The sequence below is a fragment of the Mercenaria mercenaria genome, unplaced genomic scaffold, assembly GCF_021730395.1.
Source record: "Mercenaria mercenaria strain notata unplaced genomic scaffold, MADL_Memer_1 contig_4885, whole genome shotgun sequence".
NCBI lineage: Eukaryota > Metazoa > Mollusca > Bivalvia > Venerida > Veneridae > Mercenaria > Mercenaria mercenaria.
Window position 1 is genome coordinate 48,781 of NW_026463149.1, and position 22,032 is coordinate 70,812.

The following is a 22,032-nucleotide window of genomic DNA, read 5'->3' on the forward strand; positions in this document are numbered from 1 at the left end:
GTTAACCAATAAAGATGTTACTAGTCAAGCATTAAGTACACGTGAAAATTAAAGACATGAAAACAGTCATTGTTCATCATAGTTGTGATATTGTGTTTAACTTAAAAGTTTCAGAATTACGCTGGAATTAAAAAGTAATCTATAATGACACTTCGTCAACGAACGAATCAAATTCCGCATTTTCTTGTAAAATACATGTGTGACGACAAGAAACAGATCAGGAATTAAAGGACTTATTAGAACTAACGATGAGGTAATTGAAGTATTCACTTCGTTATCTTATATCTTATTATTTTCCAGGAGTTTTGCATAAAATGAGCCGCGCCTTGAGAAAACCAACAAAGTAGCTTTGCGACCTGCATGGATCCTGACCAGCCTGCGCATCCGCGCGGTCTGATCAGGATCTGTGTTGTTCGCTAACTGTTTCTCTTACTGCAGTAGGTTATGAAAGCGAACAGCTTGGATCCTGTCTAGACTGCGCGGTAACAAAGCCACTATGTTGATTTTCTCATGGCGCGGCTCAATTATATAGTGAATTAATTTTTATCAGATATTATCAGATTACAAGTTTAAAAATCATATATTTACAGCTTTCTGTAATATTTTAGTGATCAAGTCTGCTACATGTAAATAAGGCGTTGAAGGTGTTACATAGTGAAATTAATAATATCGAAAATGATTTTATAATGTATATAAAATATCTACATTTAATTAAAACGGAATTGATTTTCACCCGATAATGTTCATGAAACTTTTGCAATAAAAATGATTGATTTAATAAAAACTAGAAATATATATCATGATAACAGATAAATTTTCCATGGATGCAAAATAAAAATCATAAAAATATTTTTAAGTCAGTGCTTTAAACTCCAACAGAAATACGTATGTTTTCATTATATAAACTAACTTTTACACATTTATAACAACAATGTATTTACGTCCGATACCTTCCATTCAGATTACACGCCACGTCTGTATGTCATATCGATAAATATGTTACTCCATGTACTTTACTATTCGCATTATGGTTAACAATTTCGCTTTACTGTATTTTTTAAATTGACGGCATTTTGTTATTATTAAAGATTTTTTAATTCTGTTTTTTGCCTTTCCTAGCCGAAAGTCCAAATTAAATATCCGCATTAATTTCAATTTATTTACTTTTTAGACATAATAGCTATTTACGACCGCGCTGTATGAAATTTTACCGGTAATTTTACTGAAAATAGGCCGTTTTTAAGTAATTTTGTTTAGTTTAATGTTGATATCTTAATGAAAATGCCCTGTCAATCTAGCTGTATCTATCTTTTATCGATGTGGAAAGTTGGAAGCAAATCTATTGGATAATAAAAGATCTACACGCATTTCCTGAGTACGGGACACCTCAATTTTGCGGTATAATTCTTAGCCAAAAATTACCTGTTTACCTGTTGCCTGCTTTCGGTTGCCTGTCGTCGTCTGCTTGTTTACTGTACTTCCTCACTTCTGGATTTTCCTATGTCATTCCTACTGGATTTCTTAAAGTTATTTGAGCCGTGCCATGAGAAAACCAACATAGCGGGTTTGCGACCAGCATCCGCGCAGTCTGGACAGGATCCATGCTGTTCGCTTTTAAAGCCTATTGGCATTGGAGAAACTGTAACGGAACAGCATGAACCCTGACCAAACAGATTGTATGCGCAGGCTTGTCTGGATCCATGCTGGTACCAAACCCATTATGTTGGTTTTCTCATGGCACGGCTCATTTCTTATTAAAGTTTTATTACCTTTGTTTCTTTTCTATGTAAAACATGTAAAAAACTGTGTAAATTTGGTTAAAACTGTTAAAACTAGCTACAATTGGATAAAATAAGAGTCGGCCTTTGCCGAAAACGAAAACACAAAGACTCTTAATTAAATTGTGATTTTTATTGTGCCTAAAGATTTAATAAAATTTTATTATAAAATTATATTTAAAACTAAGTTGGTAAAAACAGGTGACCATCCTTGCCGAAATGTAAAGTGGTTTACTTAGAAAGTACTTAAACAACGATTTCTTTATATATTTTATATAATATTCTATAACAAAAAGGCCTGATATAATTAATGTATGTTCATAATACATATCACATTGTGCAACTGTTTCTTTACAAAAATAGAAAAGTGTCAAGTGTCAAGTACGTGTATTATACAGTATTTGACTATGCTTAAAATATTGATGACAATAAACAGTATGAAAAGTGATACTTCCTGCAAGTGTTAAACGGGCCATTTTTGTTTCTCCAACCTCGGTACTCCACAATGACATGAAACAGTTTATGCTATATATTGCTTATATTTCTGTTTTATTTTGCGAACGAATATAAACATTAATCCTCAACAGGAAATCATTAAATTTCAAATTAAAACTACAAAATTCCAACGCCAAGCCCTACGTGTAAATTTTGAAATTTATCCAAAAGGTAAGATAGGAATAAATTTTAATTTGTTAAATACTATAGATATTTACTAAACTAATGGAATGACATATCAACATAAATTTTATTTATTTGTTCTTAAACCCTATTATTTGTCCATTTTAACAGAAAAAACTAATGCAATTATACATGTAACATTAGTAGAGAGTTTATATGTATTAAAGCTACAAAATTTACCTGGATTTCGCGGTGATTGCCGGTGGTTCACCGCGATCCATCGCAATTCACCGCGACCCGCTGAGATTATTCCTCGTGACTCGCCGCGGGCATTTATTGATACTTCTATTGCGGTGTATTATATAATCACCGCGATTTTTCGCTCTTGTCAACAACCGTTCAATGTGAAAAAATCATCGCAATTTTCCACTCAAGGCAAATATTTGTGCCGGTGGTAACGAGGAAAAAGCAAAATCCGCGAGACAGGGACTGTACATTTTACTTGAATGTCAAGGCTGTAGTTCATTTAAATGCTACGTTATTTACAGAAAATTAGAGGATTGACCCCCACACCGGTCGCACTTGGAAAGATACGATTACTGGTGATTATCATGGATTCACAAACTTTTAAGATACACTTTAAATAAAGTTTCAAGGCTGCAGCTTGAACAATCTTAAGGTTTTTAAACCACTCATATCACAGAATATTTCGCTGATACATAATTCCTCGTGTCAGGGTATCACTGGGTCTTGTTCACACTCTAACCGTAATCCTGGGACCAATGTCACCTGGGGTCATGCTTAATTTGTCACGACATTGTCTCTAAGACGCATTAACACTGAATGACAGACCGATCAGACAGTTCAAGTTATCATTGAAATATATCGTGTCATCGTGAATGCAACATCGCGTATTCGGCCACTGTGCAGTTATTTCAAAGAAGGTAACCGTATCGTTCCTGTTTACATAGTAAGGTTGTGTGATTTGTGTAAAATGTGATGACTATAGTTCTATCGACCAGTTTGTGTTACAATATTTCACATTTGATGTCTAAAATCTAATGCAATGATCAAAACTCAATTACTGTTTGCCAATCAACATTTCTGTACAGTTTGGGGACATTGGGACAATTACTTTGGGCAACTAATTTGTTTGGTCAAGGGATATAACTCTACATTTAATGGTTCGATAGAATACTAAAATCTTCCTATTCATCTAATTAAGAGTTGTGTCAAAGTTGGTGACTTTGTCACATAGTTCAGAAAATGAATGACTGCCACAGTATGATCAAGTATGTATTTGGACTAAATCGAGGGTAATACCTGCCAGACCAGATAAAGAACACAGGTGCATATCTTCACTTGCCAGTTATCATTTTTGTACAGGTTGGTGATTCTCTGTCAAATGGTACTCATTTTCGGGGCGTATATACCTACGTACACCCGCTCTCTTCACACGTACGTATGGATAGAGAAGAGCAAATTGATATGCCTCCGCCTTGTCAATGGATTTGGTTGGAAGGGTTGTATAAAATCATATGTCTAAATGTCACATATTCATGTTTAGTATTACATGTACTTTGGCATTACTGTTATAGCAATTTAACCCAAGTTAACCTCTATAAAGAAGGAGCTGTATACGAAATCGTGCTCCCAATACAGCTCCATGGGGAGCTGTATCCGTAATGAGCCATATAGAGTGTGACACATGGCTTGTCGGGGACTATAGGATCGGCTTTTTCGTCTGTCCGGCCGTCTGTTCGGCCGAGTCAAAGATCGATACACTGTTTGGTAGGAGATATGGCCTGAGCCAAACGAAATCCATTGTATTCATTCCGTAACCACTTAAGTCTTCTGTTCCTTAAGTGGTCATCGTTTTCAAACAATGGTATGACCACCTAGTACCAAATCGTGGGGTCGTTCGTCATTACGTCCGTTTATCCGCAATTTCGTGTTCGGTCTATAACTCTGTCGTTTATCAAGGGATTTAAATAACACTTGGCAAAAATGTTTCTCGTGATGAAACCTCGACCACTATCTCAAAGGTCAAGGTCACACTTGGAGGTAAAAGGTCATTAGGGGTTTTTTCGGTCCGGTCTGTAACTCAGCAACCTTGAAGGGAAATAATATTACTTGATAAAAACGTACCCCATAATAAGTCGATGTGTCATGATGTCGCATCGACTTATTATGGGGTACGTTTTTATCCAGTAATATTATGTGTCATGCATGTCGCAATCCGCCCGCTTAGCTCAGTAGGTAAGAGCGTCGGTCTACGGATCGCGGGGTCGCGAGTTCAGTCCTCGGGCGGGGCGTATGTTCTCCGTGACTATTTGATAAACGACATTGTGTCTGAAATCATTAGTCCTCCACCTCTGATTCATGTGGGGAAGTTGGCAGTTACTTGCGGAGAACAGGTTTGTACTGGTACAGAATCCAGGAACACTGGTTAGGTTAACTGCCCGCCGTTACATGACTGAAATATGTACATGTATGAAACATGACTGTTTGGATTTACCTACTAATGATCTTGTTGAACGTAGATATACAAAAATCCGGGTTTTTTTTTTTCAAAAAACAATTGGGTTGCTGGTATTAAAAAAAAAGTCGGTCGGGTTAGTGAAAACAAACAAGTGTATTCTAGACCTTATTAAAAAAGTTGAAAAATCGCCAAACGACGTCATCAACAAAAATGTTGCAGGCTGGGTTTTATTGAGCCTGTTCATGGACGGTAGTGGAAGTGCAAGCTACCGTCTACGTCCTCTAGCCCCGGGTTGAGCAGAACTCAACATTTACACATGTTATAAGTACCAGAATATAATTTAGAGACATTCACAGATGTATTCATACGGCGGTGAACCTGGAACCTCCCATGACGCACAGAGTGCAATTCCATAAAAAGCGGCGTATGGTTCCCATGTAAAAAAATGATTTTGTCCTAAATGAGAAAACAATGGGCAGAACTGAACAAACTGGAATTGAAAGAGGGGATCGGTGGTTATGGAGCCTGCATATCACAGAAACTGCCAAAAGACAAAATTAAAAAGCAGACACCATATCCAAGGTGTGATTAAACAAAGTTTTTAAAGCTGGAATATTGGAACCACCTAAGCCGAAATGGTCAAGCGCAAAAGTTAAACAGTACACTAACACAACATAAATGTCGTGCTGAACGATCTGAAGAGATCGAAATATAACAGCTCTGACTTTTGTATGTAGTTTACCCAATAGCTTTGATATAAGCAACATTTAAATACTTTTAACGGTTTGTGGCTTAAAATAGAAGAGCTGATCAATAAACTACATGTAAATTCTTTATTGTTTATTTCTCCAAAGAGTAGTTATTTTTGAATACTATGATATTTTGTAGATATATAACATCCTGCCGATTGATATTCATTTTGATTATACCTCAAGTAAACAATGTAAAATAGCTATAGACCAACGGAGATAATATTTGAATGCTACATTTTAAACAATATTAAGGTATAGTATTTTTTATTATTATCGTCCTGCCAATTGATATTCATTGGAGTGACACTCTGTCGGGAGATTTTCATTTGAATAACGCCTCTCGGTGGGACCCCTGGTTCTTCTACAGTAACAGGATAGGGTGTCGCCAAGAAAAATCGCAAATATCCGTTCAGGGTCGACTTTGATGCCCGCTCCAGAGTAAATAATAGTTTTTCCTGTAGGCCGGTATGCCAGGCCGGCATGTATGGATACTTTCTACAACGGCCGCTGGGTGGAACCCTGGGTTCTTCTACAATTACGGCTATGGAATCTACTGCTGGAGGCCAAAAGGCGTTTTAAGGCGTTCCTGGTAAAGAAATCACAGCCCATATTTACTCAGAAACAAATGTTGTCCTGAGATGAACACCACCTGGGCTAAGCGGGCGTCCATCCTCTCTACAACGCCAATCCTGTGGGAACCGGGTTCTTCTAGAGTTACGGGACTGGACATCGCGAAGGAAAATCGCGAATATCCGTTCAGGGCCTACTTTGATGCCCACTCACTCGGTTGGTGGACATATATGCACGGACACCCTTGATATGGCCAGGGCCGACATTTTTTTTTATCCTTTTCAACTCTCCTTAGTTCCATTATCATGATGAAACACTACTTGTATTTTAATACATGTAAATTCCATCTACTAAAATCCAGTATTCTCTACGTCCGTTTTTTGTGACATGATATCAGTGTTGTCAGTTACATGATAGGGAAATTGCTTCTGATGCAACTCTCTTGTTGAAAATTTATAGCCTAGGTCTAAGTTTAATGATCGATATGTGACTGGGGTAGTTGAGTTATGTTGACATACATGCTCATTGGTTTTTTTTTTTTGCATTAGCTGCTGTGACTGCTGGAAGATGTAGTAGCTAACTGCTGTAGCTGCTGGCAGTTCTGGCAGTTAACTGCTGTAGATGCTACATGTAGCAGGTGTAATAGTTAACTGATATGATTGCCAGCAGGCAGTTGTAGCAGTTAACTGCTGTAACTGCTACAGCTGCAAACTGCTGACTTCCCATTGAATTTTCATGGGCGGATACTGGGGTAGACTTCTCGGTATTCAGCTGGATTGCTTACTTGCGTGACAGGATTATACTGTGTTTAATGATTTGTAAGAAGTTCGATATACCTAAAATCAGGAGTTTATTATTTATTTATCTCTTACATCCTCAAATATTACAAAGTCTGAAAGTTGTCCTTAGACACCATTAAGTGACCGAAGAGCTTTAGTTTACGGTGCTAGATAAGAAAATGAAGATTTCAAGAGTGCATTAATTAATTTTGCAATCTACAACTGAATATCTCTAAAAAGCTATAAGTGTAAAAAGCTTGAAGCTGTACTTACTTGAATAATATTCAAAAAGCTCTTAATGACTGGTTTGTTACAACCGACTTGTCTTCTGTAAAAATACCAATTCATTTGTTGCAGAAAGAATTCGTTAATTATCATTTATCGTGATCTAAGTTTGTATCTTAAACGGAGTTGCTGTATGCAAATAAATCATTATTAAAAAAGAATATATTTAAAATCATTAAAACTCGAGTTAAATTTTATGAATCAAATCCTTCCTTATTACCTCCTAAACCCAAGTTTTCACTTCGCAGCAAAACTTTATCCAAGGTACATATGAATTTTGTTTTCACTCCTGTAGACAAAGCTTCTAATAATATTATTATTATATGACGCATTTACTACACAGAAGTATTACAAAATGAACTGAAACATACAAAAACTTACCAGTCATCACGACTAGATAAACTCCATATAAAGCTCGAGTCATTGCAAATTCAACCTTATGCACTACAAAAAACATATCCGTACTTTTGACTTCCTGTCTTACTACAATTAAAGACCACGTACAGAAGTATTGCTCCAAGGTTTATGAGAACTCTGGTGTTAATCTGCTCTGGTTCATCAAGAACTCTGGAGATGTTATTAAAAAGCTAAAAAACAAACACTTCAAATGTTCGATGAAAAGTACTTATGATTTTTCTACTCTTTATACTAATTTACCACATAATCTTATTAAAGACAAACTAGTAGCTTTAACTGAGAAAACATTTGCAAGAGAAAACGTTAATTGTCTGGCTTGTAATGAAACTAGAGCATTCTTTTCTAACAGTGCGTTTAAGGGATACAACCTATGGAGTTGTGATCAGGTTTGTGAAGCTCTAAAGTTTCTACTAGATAATATATTTATCAAATTTAGCAATAAAACTTACAGACAAGTAATTGGTATCCCGATGGGAACCAACTGCGCCCCCCTCATTGCTGATTTTTTTTCTTATACTGTTATGAACGAGATTTCATGCTTAGTTTATCCACTGAGACACAATTTGAAATTACTGAAGCTTTTAATGGAACCTCGAGGTATCCTGATGATATTTTAAATATGGGCAACCAATATTTTTCAGAAATGGTGAAATATATTTACCCTAAAGAGTTACAGCTTAACAAGGCTAATACTTCAGATTTAGAAGCGTCATTTCTGGATCTTAATTTAAGAACTGTGAATAATAATATAGAAACGAAAATATATGATAAAAGGGACGATTTTAATTTTGAAATTGACAACTTTCCCCATCTTGATGGAGATGTCCCTCGAGCAACATCATACGGTATATTTCACAGCTTATTCGTTTTGCAAGAGCTTGCTCAAAGATAGATGATTTTAATGACAGAAATCTTCATATCACCAAGAATTTGTGATAACAGGGTTACCGTTATCATAAGCTACGGAAAGCTTTTAGTAAATTTTACTACAGATCGTCTGAAATATTAGAAAAATACAATACGCCCCTTAAAACACTTTTAAAACTTGGACTTACACACCCGGAATACTATGGAGATGTAGTTTATAAAATTTGGAAAATTAAACATACCCCTTTTTTTAATCACTTTTTTGTAAAATTGGTTAAAAAGTTTATCAAAAGAGGATACGATGCGAAAATCGTGAAGCACAGTGCATGTTTAGTGACTGACCCCTCTACAGATAATTGCTACGCTTTACTATTTGATGGTGCGATGACTAATAAAGTGTAGGACTCCATGATGCTTTTCTCCTTACTCCTACATACAACGGACGGAGGGAGTTGATTATTTTTCTAAGTCGTGCCCTTAAAGTTAGGCTCTTGTTGCTCTGACTTCAGACAAGTTGTTGAGTACATTGGTGTAATTGTACCTTAAATTTACCTTAATTTTATGTTTTGCTTTATTTATCTGTTACTTTTGCACTAATGTTAGAGCCTTTCTTAGCGGGGATTTTATTTACATTGTGTTGTTTAACTTGTTGCAAATAGGGTAAGTGCGAGGTTGGCATGCCCTAAATGTGTTTAAACCCCCAGTTTCCTTTATTTAGGTTACTGACCGTTCCAAGGCAGTGCCCCTGCTTTCAACAGGTTGTTTTGTCTGTCTTGTATTGTGTGTTGCGTATGTTTCCTTGTTTGTTGTGAGCGTTTTTCCTCCGCCCCACTCCCCCCCTTTTGCCCTCTCCTTTCCCTTGCATTTACACTACTTTTTGCATCCCCCCCCCCCTTTACTTTTAGTAAGTTTTCGTGGCTCCTCTTTGTTTTGACAGCCGAATCTCAAGACGGTACTTGATTGTTTTTTCCTACTTGTGCGGGTGCGTTTGTAAGCGTGTGAGTCTATAACGGTGCCCTACTGTTTTCTTATGTGTTGCTTCTTCGTTTTTCTATGTTATTCAGTTGATCGTCGTTGTGTGTTTATCTTTGGTACATGAGTGTCTGCGCTATTGTGGTTTACGTTGTAGTGCGACTGTTTTTAAAGAACACGGCATTCCCTTGTCTATTCGTCCTTGTTCAACTTTCCCCTTCGGATTCCTCCCCGACCCCCGACCCCATTTCGCCCATTTCCTTCCCCTTTATCAATATTTAGCTTATATTAATATGTACCTGTTGGATGTTTGAAGCAACCCGTCTGAAATATTTTTCCATTACAGCTTCTTTTTGTTATGGGCCTACTATGTAAATGCGTGGCTCTGGGACTGTGTTTTTAGTGCTCTGTGCTTCCGAGAAATCTACCCTTACCTATTATCTTTCATATTATTTATACCAAGAATTTGGTACTTATCTATTTGTAAAAATATCAGCTTTCGACAATGCGTTATCGTATTAAGATGATACAAATGTTCAGGATAATTGTAAAAATACTATGTGAACAATTTCCTTTATAAATATTTAAAAACAGTACATCCATCCTAAAACTAATCTGAAAGTATGTCAATTGCCCCCGAAAAAGTGCAGAGAAAATGTAAATGTTATCTATGAATCTGTGAAGTAGTATTCTGGTATGAATTTGTAGATTTCGTATTTTACAGATACGTTTGTTGGAATTGATAGTTTTCTATTGTATTTGTTTATGACAAACTGTACTGTGCTTTTAGCCATATATATTATCGATTATAAACAAAAATGAACTGGTCAGCTAGTCAAAATCTCAGGAATATTTGACTGAACAATGATACGGTAAGATCCTGATAATGATTGTTTCAGATAACTCTTAAAGGACAGTTGCAGCATTGTCCATCCTCTTTATTTGTCCTTCATTAAGGAAATGAAACAAACACAGGAAAACGGATTATATGACGGATACTTGTAACATTTCGTCGCAATAGCCAACACATTCGTATGGAATTCATTCTGTGACTTTTGTCATTTGTTCTTCTAATTTTGTCCGTTAAAGATGTCCAATGGCCGTCTTTCACTAAAATATTAAATCTTTAGATATTTACTTCAAATGTATAAGATCCTTATCAAATGTATTTAACTTTGCCAAATATACAGATTAAGTTTGCATATCAAGTTACGTTCATTATTAAATGCCATGCAGTAATAGTTGATTGTTAAAAAATAGCCAGAACTGAATGTTTTTAGTGGTAGTACACATTTGTACGGCTTTATCTATACACGTATACAATGTGTACTATTTTAAACCGAATGCTTAGTACAGTTAATAAACATAAACTTGTTAATTTTATGTTTAACCGTAATTATACGAAGTACCTGTTCATGTTTTTAAACATGAAATTTGGATCTAATATACCTTTAAGTAGTATTGTTTGCGAGTATATTACAGTCCTCAAGTATTGATTTGTATATGACATTTTAAAAGCATTCCGGCACATTATGTAACGAGTATTTAAGGTGTATTATAATTAATTGCATTTACATTTGAACAAATATGAGCAACCATTTCCATTTCCACCGCTATGCCAACTGGCAGTTATTAATCCCCCGCCGTGGCGGAGGGATTATAGGAATGGTCTGCTGCGTCCGTCCGTCCTTCCGTCCTTCCGTCTTTCCGTCCGTAACAAAATCGTGTCCGGTCCATATCTCCTAAACCCCATGAAGGATTTTTATGAAACTTGGGTCAAATGATCAACTCATCAAGACGATGTGCAGAACCCATGAGTCAGCCTTGTCGGTTCAAGGTCAAGGTCACAACTCAAGTCAAAGGTTTGAGCCTGCCATTTTGTGTCCGCTCTATATCTCATAAACCCCTTGAAGGAATTTTATAAAACTTTGGTCAAATGATCACCTCATCAAAACGATGTACAGAACCCATGAGTCAGTCATGCCGGCTCAAGATCAAGGTCACAACTTAGGGTCAAAAGTTTTGAGCCTTCCATTTTGTGTCCGCTCTATATCTTCTAAACTCCTTGAAGGATTTTCATGAAACTTTTATCAAATGATCACCTCATCAAGACGATGTGCAGAACCCATGGGTCAGCCTTGTCGGCTCAAGGTCAAGGTCACAACTCAAGGTCATAGGTTTGAGCCTTCCATTTTGTGTCCGCTCTATATCTCCTAAACCCCTTGAAGGAATTTTATCAAACTTGGGTAAAATGATTACCTCATCAAGACAATGTGCAGAACCCATGAGTCAGTCATGCCGGCTCAAGGTCAAGGTCACAACTGAAGGTCAAAGGTTTGAGCCTTCCATTTCGTGTCCGCTCTATATCTCCTAAACCCCTTGAAGAAATTTTATAAAACTTGGGTAAAATGATTACCTCATCAAAACGATGTGCAGAAATTATGTCAACCATGCCAGCCCAAGGTCAAGGTCACAACTAAGGGTCGAAGGTTTGAGCCTTCCATTTTGTGTTCACTCTGTATCTCCTAAACCCCTTGAAGGATTTTCATCAAACTTGGGTCAAATGATCACCTCATCAAGAACTCATGAGTCAGCCATGTCAACTCAAGGTCAAGGTCACAACTGAAGGTCAAAGGTTTCAGCTCTCTATCTCCTAAACCCCTTGAAGAATTTTCATGAAACTTGGGTCAAATGATCACCTCATCAAGACGTTGTGCAGAATTCATGAGTCAGCCATGTCAGATCAAGGTCAAGGTCACAGCTAAAATCAAAGGTTTACCCTTTCACTATCCATAGCAGTGGCGGGGGATTTAGCTGTCTTTCAGACTGCCTTGTTTATCAAGTGTCTACTTATAGTTTCTAAGACAGCAAGTTCTATTTTACTGGTAAATATTTCATGATACCAATAATATTTCTTAGAAACACAGTTACAAAGTCACAGAACACTAAACAATAAGATATCATATTACATACCTTAACACAAAACTTGATTATGCGGAGCATTGAGTTGTAAGTATAAAAATAAAAATAATGTAAATAAAACATGAATCGAAGTTAAAACTATGCAATAGCATGATAGGAAACAGAGTTGGCAACTATTTTTATTCGAAAATATTGCTTATAATATATTACGAAACGTTTCATAAAATTAACGATTTTCTATAATCTTAATGAACTTATACAATGTAAAATGATCTTTAAATAGATTTACGTAGATACAGAGATATTTTCATCAAAGAAAGGACGCGGAAGTATCAAAATAGCTAGTTTTATGTAACAGGAACTTCGGTGGATAATTAGTACTAACCATTAGAGCATAAAAGTATAAAATGATTATTTAACACTTACTATCCATACTAACCCTTATCATGCTTGACACAATTGGTTGTCTGATCAAGATCTGCACTGTTTTGCCATTCAGTCAGTATCTTTTTGGTAAGCACTCCTTTTAACAGTTAACGGCACTGTCCAAATTGAAAGATAGACAAATTTATTATACAAATTTAGCAGAGTGAGAGTTAAGATTATCATTCAAATAGCACGACATACTATTTCTCTGCATGTGTACGTAGAGAAAAGTTAAACTGTAGGACAATTGCATTCTCAAACCCTAAACATAGATATTGTTCCTTGAAAGCGAGAGAGTTTTTTTACAAAGTAAAACACAAGTCCTCGTTCCTATAAGCCCCATGTGGTCTTGGGACAATCTGTGTATGAAAAGAATTGGAACCACTGCCTTACCCTTGCATGATCGTAAGAGGCGACTAATAGGGTCTTAACACTTGGTTTTGCAGTAACTCTGTGATTCTAGCAGGTATGCAAATTTCGATTCCATACCTCATGTTTTTATTTCGATGTAAATGAGATGTGGAACCAAAATCTGTAGTCCTGGTTGGCTGGTTGGTTCCAATTCTTTTCATACACAGATCGTCCCAGAACCACATGGGGCGTATTATTTCATTACATGTATACATGTGTGAATGTTTCTTGAATATCACAATATAACTTTGTGTGTCACAATGCGAGGTATCAATGGACCTGTTTAATATTTTCTGAATCTTGAAACGCTTATTCAAGACATGAATAAATACACTTTAGCCTAATGTGTCACAAAAAAGGAACTATAAAACATTGTGATACATTTTATTATCTCGCGTGTTGTAAAATGTCCTTAATTATATGTGGATACATGTATATTTCAGCCACCTTTGAGATTATTCAACATTGTTGTGTATTTAAGATAACACACGAACATCAATAGAAAGTTGTACCTCGTACAGGAGGAACTGAAGCTTAAACTTGATATACGAGGAAATCACACACATTACATTTATATACTTTCTGTTGCTGCCAGTTATATAATTCTTATCGATTTTCTATAAATCAGACAACTACTGAAAGAAGAAATTAATTGTCTTTTGTTATTTTACTCCGCCGTAGGGACTATTAGTTCTCTGCGGTTAAGCCTTAAGTTCTATAAAGCAGACGTCGTCACTGGTTTATAGTGAAAATATCTAATGTTTAAAACAAGATCACATTTTCTAATTAGTCTTATTTTAAAAGGACGTGTACAACCATTGCAAAAAACAAGGTCTATTTTTTTCACTATCATCAATTAATTCTAAATCGTTCCCTGTTTTGTGAGATTTCTGCAGTTATTATACTCGTATCACAGAATATTGTAATGTTGTTATGATCTGTTTGGGAGAATCTAATTACGAGAGAAAACCTACTCTAAAGCAAACATTTGTGGAAATTAAATTTAGGTGATAAACTGATAAGTTGAAAGCGTGCTGAAAACAAAACAATGTTACATGGATGAAATAATTATTCTCCTTTAAAACCTACATAGAAAACGTTTCAAATGTTTTAATACATACCAAAGGTATAATTGTAATAAGCTTCATAGAGTATGTACTGACAGTGATAATTCAGGGTATTGCAGCTCGATATCTAAACAAAATTGCTATAAAACCATAATTCACTAAATCGTTTGCCCGTATCCCCATATTTCGAGAAGAAAGACACCTATAACAAGAAGTGATACGTACATTTCATTAAGGTAAGAGCTTTTATAAATGATAGAGTCTTCCCATTGCCAACCATGATATTAATTACAAAATAGCTAGAAGATATAAATCCCTTGAGCGCAGTGACATTTCAGCGTCGCTCTCCAACAGTGTAAATTAATGCATACGGTTTGCTCGTCTTGGAAATGCTGTTTTCATTATGCACCGCTGTTCAAATCAATTTGAACACAATTATCTTAGACACAAATTATGCTTTACAACAAATCACCGTAACGAGGACATATAGGTTTCCTGGTGCGAAATTGTAATTCGTTTGCGGGTTGTTTCATGATAGATTGATTTTACATCGACATTTTGAAACAAACTGGCATGTACTTAACTGAAATGTTGCATTCAAACTATTGAGGAAAGCGATTGCTACCCCTCTATGCAATGTCTCAGTAAAAGGATAGGGAAAAGTTTAATACAGCATGACAACATGTAGGACATTTTAACCATGTTGATGACTTTCCAGCTTTTGTAGTTGAAGAAGCCCTAATGCGCCTTTAATGGTATTTTTTCAAGCCCATGCGGATATCGGGTAGACAACCCAGTAATCAGCTGAATGATTTACTTGCGGGTTAGAAACATGCATAAACTGTGTTTAATGATTGATATATCTAAAATAAAAATCTTGAATATGTCTAACATCCTGAAACATACGAAAATCTGAAAGGTTTGAAAGGTGTTATTACACATTACAAGTGACCAAAGAGCTTTAGTCTATGGCGCTGTGTTGGAAAATGAATATCTTAAAGAGTGATAAGCACTAATTTTGCAGTCTAAAGCTTAATATCGCTTAACTCATTTTGGTTTAAACAGTATTTATTGTCAATAACATATTTGCAATTGTTACAGTTTTACAAATGTATATAGATATAGAGGATTCAGCAGGAAGTTGTAAGCTTTTTTTAGAAACTCTCTCCCTACATTCCCCTCTCTCCTGAACAAATTTTGGCGTAAAAGTCTTGGTTCTGTGCTTTCTGGACGAATTTTCTAAGAGATGTTTATTACTGGTATGTCTTTTGTAAAAATAACAATTCATTTGTTGCAGAAAGAATTTACACATTATTATTTATCATGCTCTAAATTTTATCTTTATACATAGTTGCTGGATATATATAAAACTTTTATTGTAACAACATGTTATCTATCTTTACAATCTGCCTTGAAGACATTGTCACTTGATCTTCTAATTTTGTCAGTTAAGTAGTGTTCATTTCGAGTATATAACAGTCCTCAAGAGTCGGCCTTTATATGACATTTTAAAAGCATTCCGGCACATTATGGATGAGTATTTCATTTTTCTATCGCGGAGACTAGTTGATGATGAAAGAGTATTATAATTCATTGTATTTACAGCTGAACAGATATAAACAGGCGTTTCCAGTAATACCATCTTGCATTTATAATTCCAGACTTAAAGTTTTTAAGACAGAACTTCTATATTACTAATATCAGTGATGTTTCTAGAAACATACAGTCAAAAAGTTACAGAAATACTAAACGGGAAGTTGTCATGATTTTGACATTCCATAGCACAAAACTTGAGTTCTACAGTACCATACAAGAAAGAAGACCAAGAGCTAATATAAAGAAATCACATAGCAATTATTTACACGAAGATTTAATGAGATAATTATGATATACATTTGTGCGCTTGCTTATTATTGGGAAAAGCCTTTAGAGCACTAGACTGTTATTCCCAAATCTAGCATTGGTACAGTTTAAAATGCATAGCGCGTGCTTGTATATATTATTATTCAGACAGCAACAGAATGACAGGAACGTGTTTTCATATGCAAATATATTTCATGTATATTTTATTTATCGCGTATTTACGGAAGTTACGATAAACACTTATTTATTTACTAAATATCCTGTGCTTTATAGTACATTCTTCCTCTGTAATGTAAACATGACCTGGCGAAATTCAGAATCAAATCTTGACTATGTACATGTAGTCCTTTCAATAAAAAGCCACTTGAACCAGTTTCTGTATACTCCAGAGAACGTTTCTATATTTCTTGATATTGTATAAAATCAGACAGAATTAAGTTATCTTTTCAGTCAGATCACAGTTTTCTCGTACCAAAATAGATGAAAATGATAAAATGCGAGCCAGTTCCCCTTGGAAGTTTGCAGTTACGGTAATTTGAATGTTTGTGAATTTCAGTTTCAGTTGATAAGTAGTGTGTGTCGAAACAAAACAAAATGAATACATCTATATTATAATATTTCCCTTCAGGAACCTAAATATATAATATTTCGGCAGCATATATCTTTTTAATTCATTGAGTACACTGCTGTTTTAATTTCTATTTATTTTCTAGAGATAAAACTTTTAAAGCATGAACAATCAAATTTGAATACAATTATTCTAAACATAAATTGCCCTTAAATTCAATCTACATTTACGCAGAGACATGTTTCTTAGTGCGGAATGGCAATGTCTGCAATAAATATTAATTTTACTTTAACAGCAGACTTTGAAATTAAGATAAAAGCACTTCAGAGGAAAGCATTCGTTTTAATCTATTTTTTTCTTTGATTTGAAGTATACGGTATGCAAGAAAAAGAATCTGTCACTGATAACAGGAGTGAATTGAAAAATCTGGTTCTCGGGTAACTATTTTTTTGGTAACTCGGCAAAGCCTCGTTTCCACATATCTTGGAGCCAGATATTTTAATCCGCACGCTCAACCGGTGAAGGAGTCCTATATTAATATTAAAACATTGATGCTTTTAAGATTATTCATTTTTTAGCTTTTATCGAAATTTATTTCAAATAGATAAAACATCTGACTAATCCACTCTGTTTTCAATAAACTTTTTGACACTAAAAGCAATTACAACGAAAAGAATAAAAAGAAATTGCAGTGAACGAATTTATTTGTATACTAACCGCCTTGGCCAGTGGTAGAATTCTGGATCAATTTGAACGTATTATTAACCAGACAACTGAAGCCAGACACAAATTGGTTGTCATCATCAGACATATTATGTTATTTATATTCTGCCGTAGGAAAATTAAGATAATACCGTTATTCTGCCACAATATGCTTCAATTGTAAGCTTTTTATAGTCTGTATAAAAGTCCCGCGAGTAAATGAAATAATACATTTCATTGATATATTTTACTAGACTTGAGAGATAAAAATGTCGCCATAAAGAATTATGAAGCTTTGTTATGGAAGATCGCATGTTTATGTTTTGAAGAACGGATTGCCTCGATGAAGAACATTTCGAGTGCGCTAATATTTTCTTATTGTCAAACGTTATAAAACTGCATAAAAGGTATGTTATTTTGTTAAGTTTGATGATCAATTTCATATCTTACATATTATTTATGGTTATCCTTGCATGAAATTCGTACACTCATAAATTACACGGATAAGACAGATATTAATAAAATCTGTAAAAAGATCCTTTGGAAGCAAAGAATGCAACCAAGAAGAATAATATCAGACTCGGTTTGATTTAGTGTCTGTTCATGAGAGGTAATGACATGTGCAACACCTCTCACGCCCCCTAGCACCGGCTTAAGCAGAACTCTATTATACATATGTTGAATGGACTCCGTGATCCGAAAGGACCAGGAAATATAACCACACTGGAAAGAAACAAAACCTGCTTATTACTAGACAATATTATTAGACAAGTAGAAACTGCGCATAATTGCAGACAAGTAGAAAATGCGCATAATTGCAGACAAGTAGCAAATACGCATAATTGCAGACAAGTAGAAACTGCACATAATTCTGTGTCCCTGTAATCATTTAGTTGTTATTCTTTTATGGGGATACTGACAATGGGCCCACAGTTATAAGGTATATCATACGTCTACGCATGGTAATACATGGGATAATGTAGATCACACCCTGGGAAAATGTCCCATTGACACAATTGGCATACATTATATATATACAGTTAAAATTATATTACTCTGTTTTTTCTTTCGTTCCACAGACTTCCATTTTCAAGTAGGGAGGCATTTATTACATTCAAATAACTCCACACTCGGACATGTTACTGATGAAGATATCACTTTAAAAATCAAATACTTGTATTGTAAACAAAAATTACGGCTCAGTGCATGCTTCATACAAAAAACAGGCTTTCCAATTATCAAATGCCGGTTGTGATGTCAAGATATTTTTATCACATCTGAAATTGACTCTGGCACAAACAACCAATTTACTTAGCTCTTAGTAACATAATTATAATATAATAAAGTATCTTAACTCTTTTAGTATACTGTTTCTGTGTATATTGTTTGAAGAATATTGTTTGATTGTATGCAAACATTGTCATCATTTGGTCTCATTAAAATCCTGAAATAAAAGGGAGGTTAATAAACAAGAGCTTTTCTCAAGTTAAATCAGAAGTCATTTTAGAAAGAAGGTAACAATAAAAGAAGAAATATTATTGTTTCCGAAATGCCAAACAATGGAGAATTCAAATTTGACAATAAAACACATTTGAATGATTTTACTGAAAGAATAGAATCATATACCATGTAGATTCTACTCGTATTTATTTAGAAGACCTCACCTTTTCTAAACATTTTCATTTATTCACCGGTTCTATCTAGTAGTTCCAACTGAGTCTAATTAAACAATGTATTCCTGCTTAGAAAAAGTAATTATTAGAATCTGATGGAATTTCCTCCACTTTAAATCAAAGTATTTACAATTGGTCAGTTGGGTTTCAGAAACATTTATGAATGCTAAATATTAAATATTTTCCGAGGGGTTTGATGGAACTTGGGACATAAACCTATATTTCTAACCAACATACATGTTTAATTGTGTTATATAATCATCTAATTTTCTATTTGAATACGCGTGACTGTAGAATGAGTATATGATATGAATAATAATAAATATTATATAGCTATGTAGGTAGTAGTAGTTTTTTCTTAATTGTATAGAAACGATTTTTTGATGCTGTCAGGTAACATTTGAGTTCAAACGCTGTCTTATTTTATCCAACATTTTAGTATTTATTGACTGAAATATCAGTAAAATGTCGTAGCGTTAAAATAAATGTTTTTAGAACGAGAGTTGCGTTCCTTAATTAGTAATTAGTAGTAAAGTAATAATTATGCATTATGAAAGCTCGTGAAGATATAAATTTAAAATTGGTAAATTAAAGAAGGCCAAGGCCATGATGCATTTTGTTGATTAGCAGTGCTATGCCTTGCCAATGGGGGCTTTCGTCGCCGAGTAGTTAATGTCGCTGACATTAAACCACTTGCCAAATGTGGACCTCTCGCTCGGGGCGTTGAATTCTTCATGTGAGGAAACCATCCAGCTGGCTTACGAAAGTTCGATGGTTCTACTCAGGTGCCCACTCCTGATGAAATAATGCAGGGTGGGGCACTTGAGGTCTTCCTCAACCATCAAAAGCTGGAAAGTTGCCATATGACCTATAATTGTGTCGGTGTGATGTTAAACCCAACAAAACTGCCTTGCCAATTAAGCTTTAAGTTCTGGATCCGGCTTAAACAATTCAACGAAAGGAGTTTAGTTTATAATAATTTATTTTAGGTCGACTGTGAAGCAAGTTCTACACTTTTATTAATCACTCCCGGCAGCTCATTATTGATGGAATACATCGCCACGAGAGTATGAGAGAAGAGAAGTCAAGTTCCCTTTTAATGCTGTGCGCAAAGCAAAGGAGCTATTGGTACCATTTTTCACGTCTTTGGTATGACGCGGCCGGGGATCGAACCCACGACCTCTCGCACTCGAAGCGGACGCTCTACCACTAGGCTATCGAGGCGGTTCAGAAAGGAGAAAGGAGTAGTTTGGCCAAGAAAAAGTACAAGAGTAAACATATAAGACAGAAGTGAAATCATTCTGCATCACATAAAACGAATGTTTGTATGTATGTCGTTGGTTTATGCATCGATATGAACGTATTATAAATAAGGCAACAGAAAGATAATGCAAATTGGATGTCATCAGAGGACATTTTATGTCATTTATTGTCTGCTCTAGGGAAATTAAGATAAACTGCTATTTACGCATAAAAAGTTTTATAGGATAGGCTTTTTCATTTATCACGTCTGTAGACGTGGTAAAAACCAGAATGAAATTGTCTGTTTGTACACAACTCTCTGTAAACCAATGTTCACACCCTATTACCTGATGTCCACCACGCCGAGGGATGCGGCTGCCACAGAGGTCAGAAATCAATAACGATGAGTAGTGGTGTTAGTTTTTTGAGCTGTCTTTTTTCATTTCGACTTTCCATGAAGGTATTTTGGTGCAAGCATACGTGTAAACGACTAAACATATTATATAATTAATCCTGGTCGCCAACTTTGCGAAATAAAGAAGTATTCAGCTGTTTAAATTGGACGTTTATTAAAATTAATGCAAAAATCATATTCAACGGCCCAATTCGAAGTGTTTACAAAATAATTTGATCGGATTTACCTCACACGTCAAACGATCAATTATCTGGGGATAATCCTGGCAAGTTTCAAGTCTGTCCGTACGTCTACACCGACGTTCTGGCCCTCCAAAGGGACTCGGGTATAGTCACGCATGATAAACTTTACCGCAGAGGGCATTTTTTAATGATGCCTATCCCGCCGAGGAGTCAAAATCTAGGATATCGTTTACGGCAGAGGGAAATTTGGTGTAAAACGTCTATTCTGGCTGTTTGTTTTGCTTTTTAGACCTGGGAGGTCATGGAATTATTCGCAGTAAGCATTGCTCATACTTATGTTTAATAACTGGCGATTTTCAATGGCGAATACCGCTGTAACACAGTGTTAATCAGTCTAGATTGTATTTCTATCTATCTCCGACATTGCATACAATCTGCTACATGTATAAATTTGTTTTGCTACTGTAAATGTTCATTTTGTAAATTCATTTTTGTTTCAATTTCCTTTATCATTAAATATACAGAAATAATGATATCGTAAGTCCTGCTGGTATCGGTACTTGCGTTCTTGCTTGATTCAGTGTTGAATTTACGGTTAATATTAGATATTAAATCGTTTTGCATTTATTATATACAGCTTTCATTTAAATACACATCAGATCATATAGTTTAACACAGTTTGTCGACTAGTATATTTATGTATATATATTTGAAATATATGAGAATTGTTTAAAAGAAAGCTAAGGCACTGATTTGCAGCTTACGCTAGAGTGATTTAGTTACAGGGAACTGGAAACAGATGAAAATATTTGGAATGCTGGATATAGGACAAAAACATATACTGAGGTGATTCCAAACGAAGGCGAAATGCTTATTTCTAGCGACCAGCATGTGTGCATTTATCGAAGCTACAGAGCAAAATATCAAAATTGAATACACCTTTAAAGTTGTCAAGAGAGATCGATCAGAATGAAATCTTCATTTCAGATAGTAACTTCGTAATATCATTTTTATTAGCAGGTGGTTTAGTTATTTCTATTT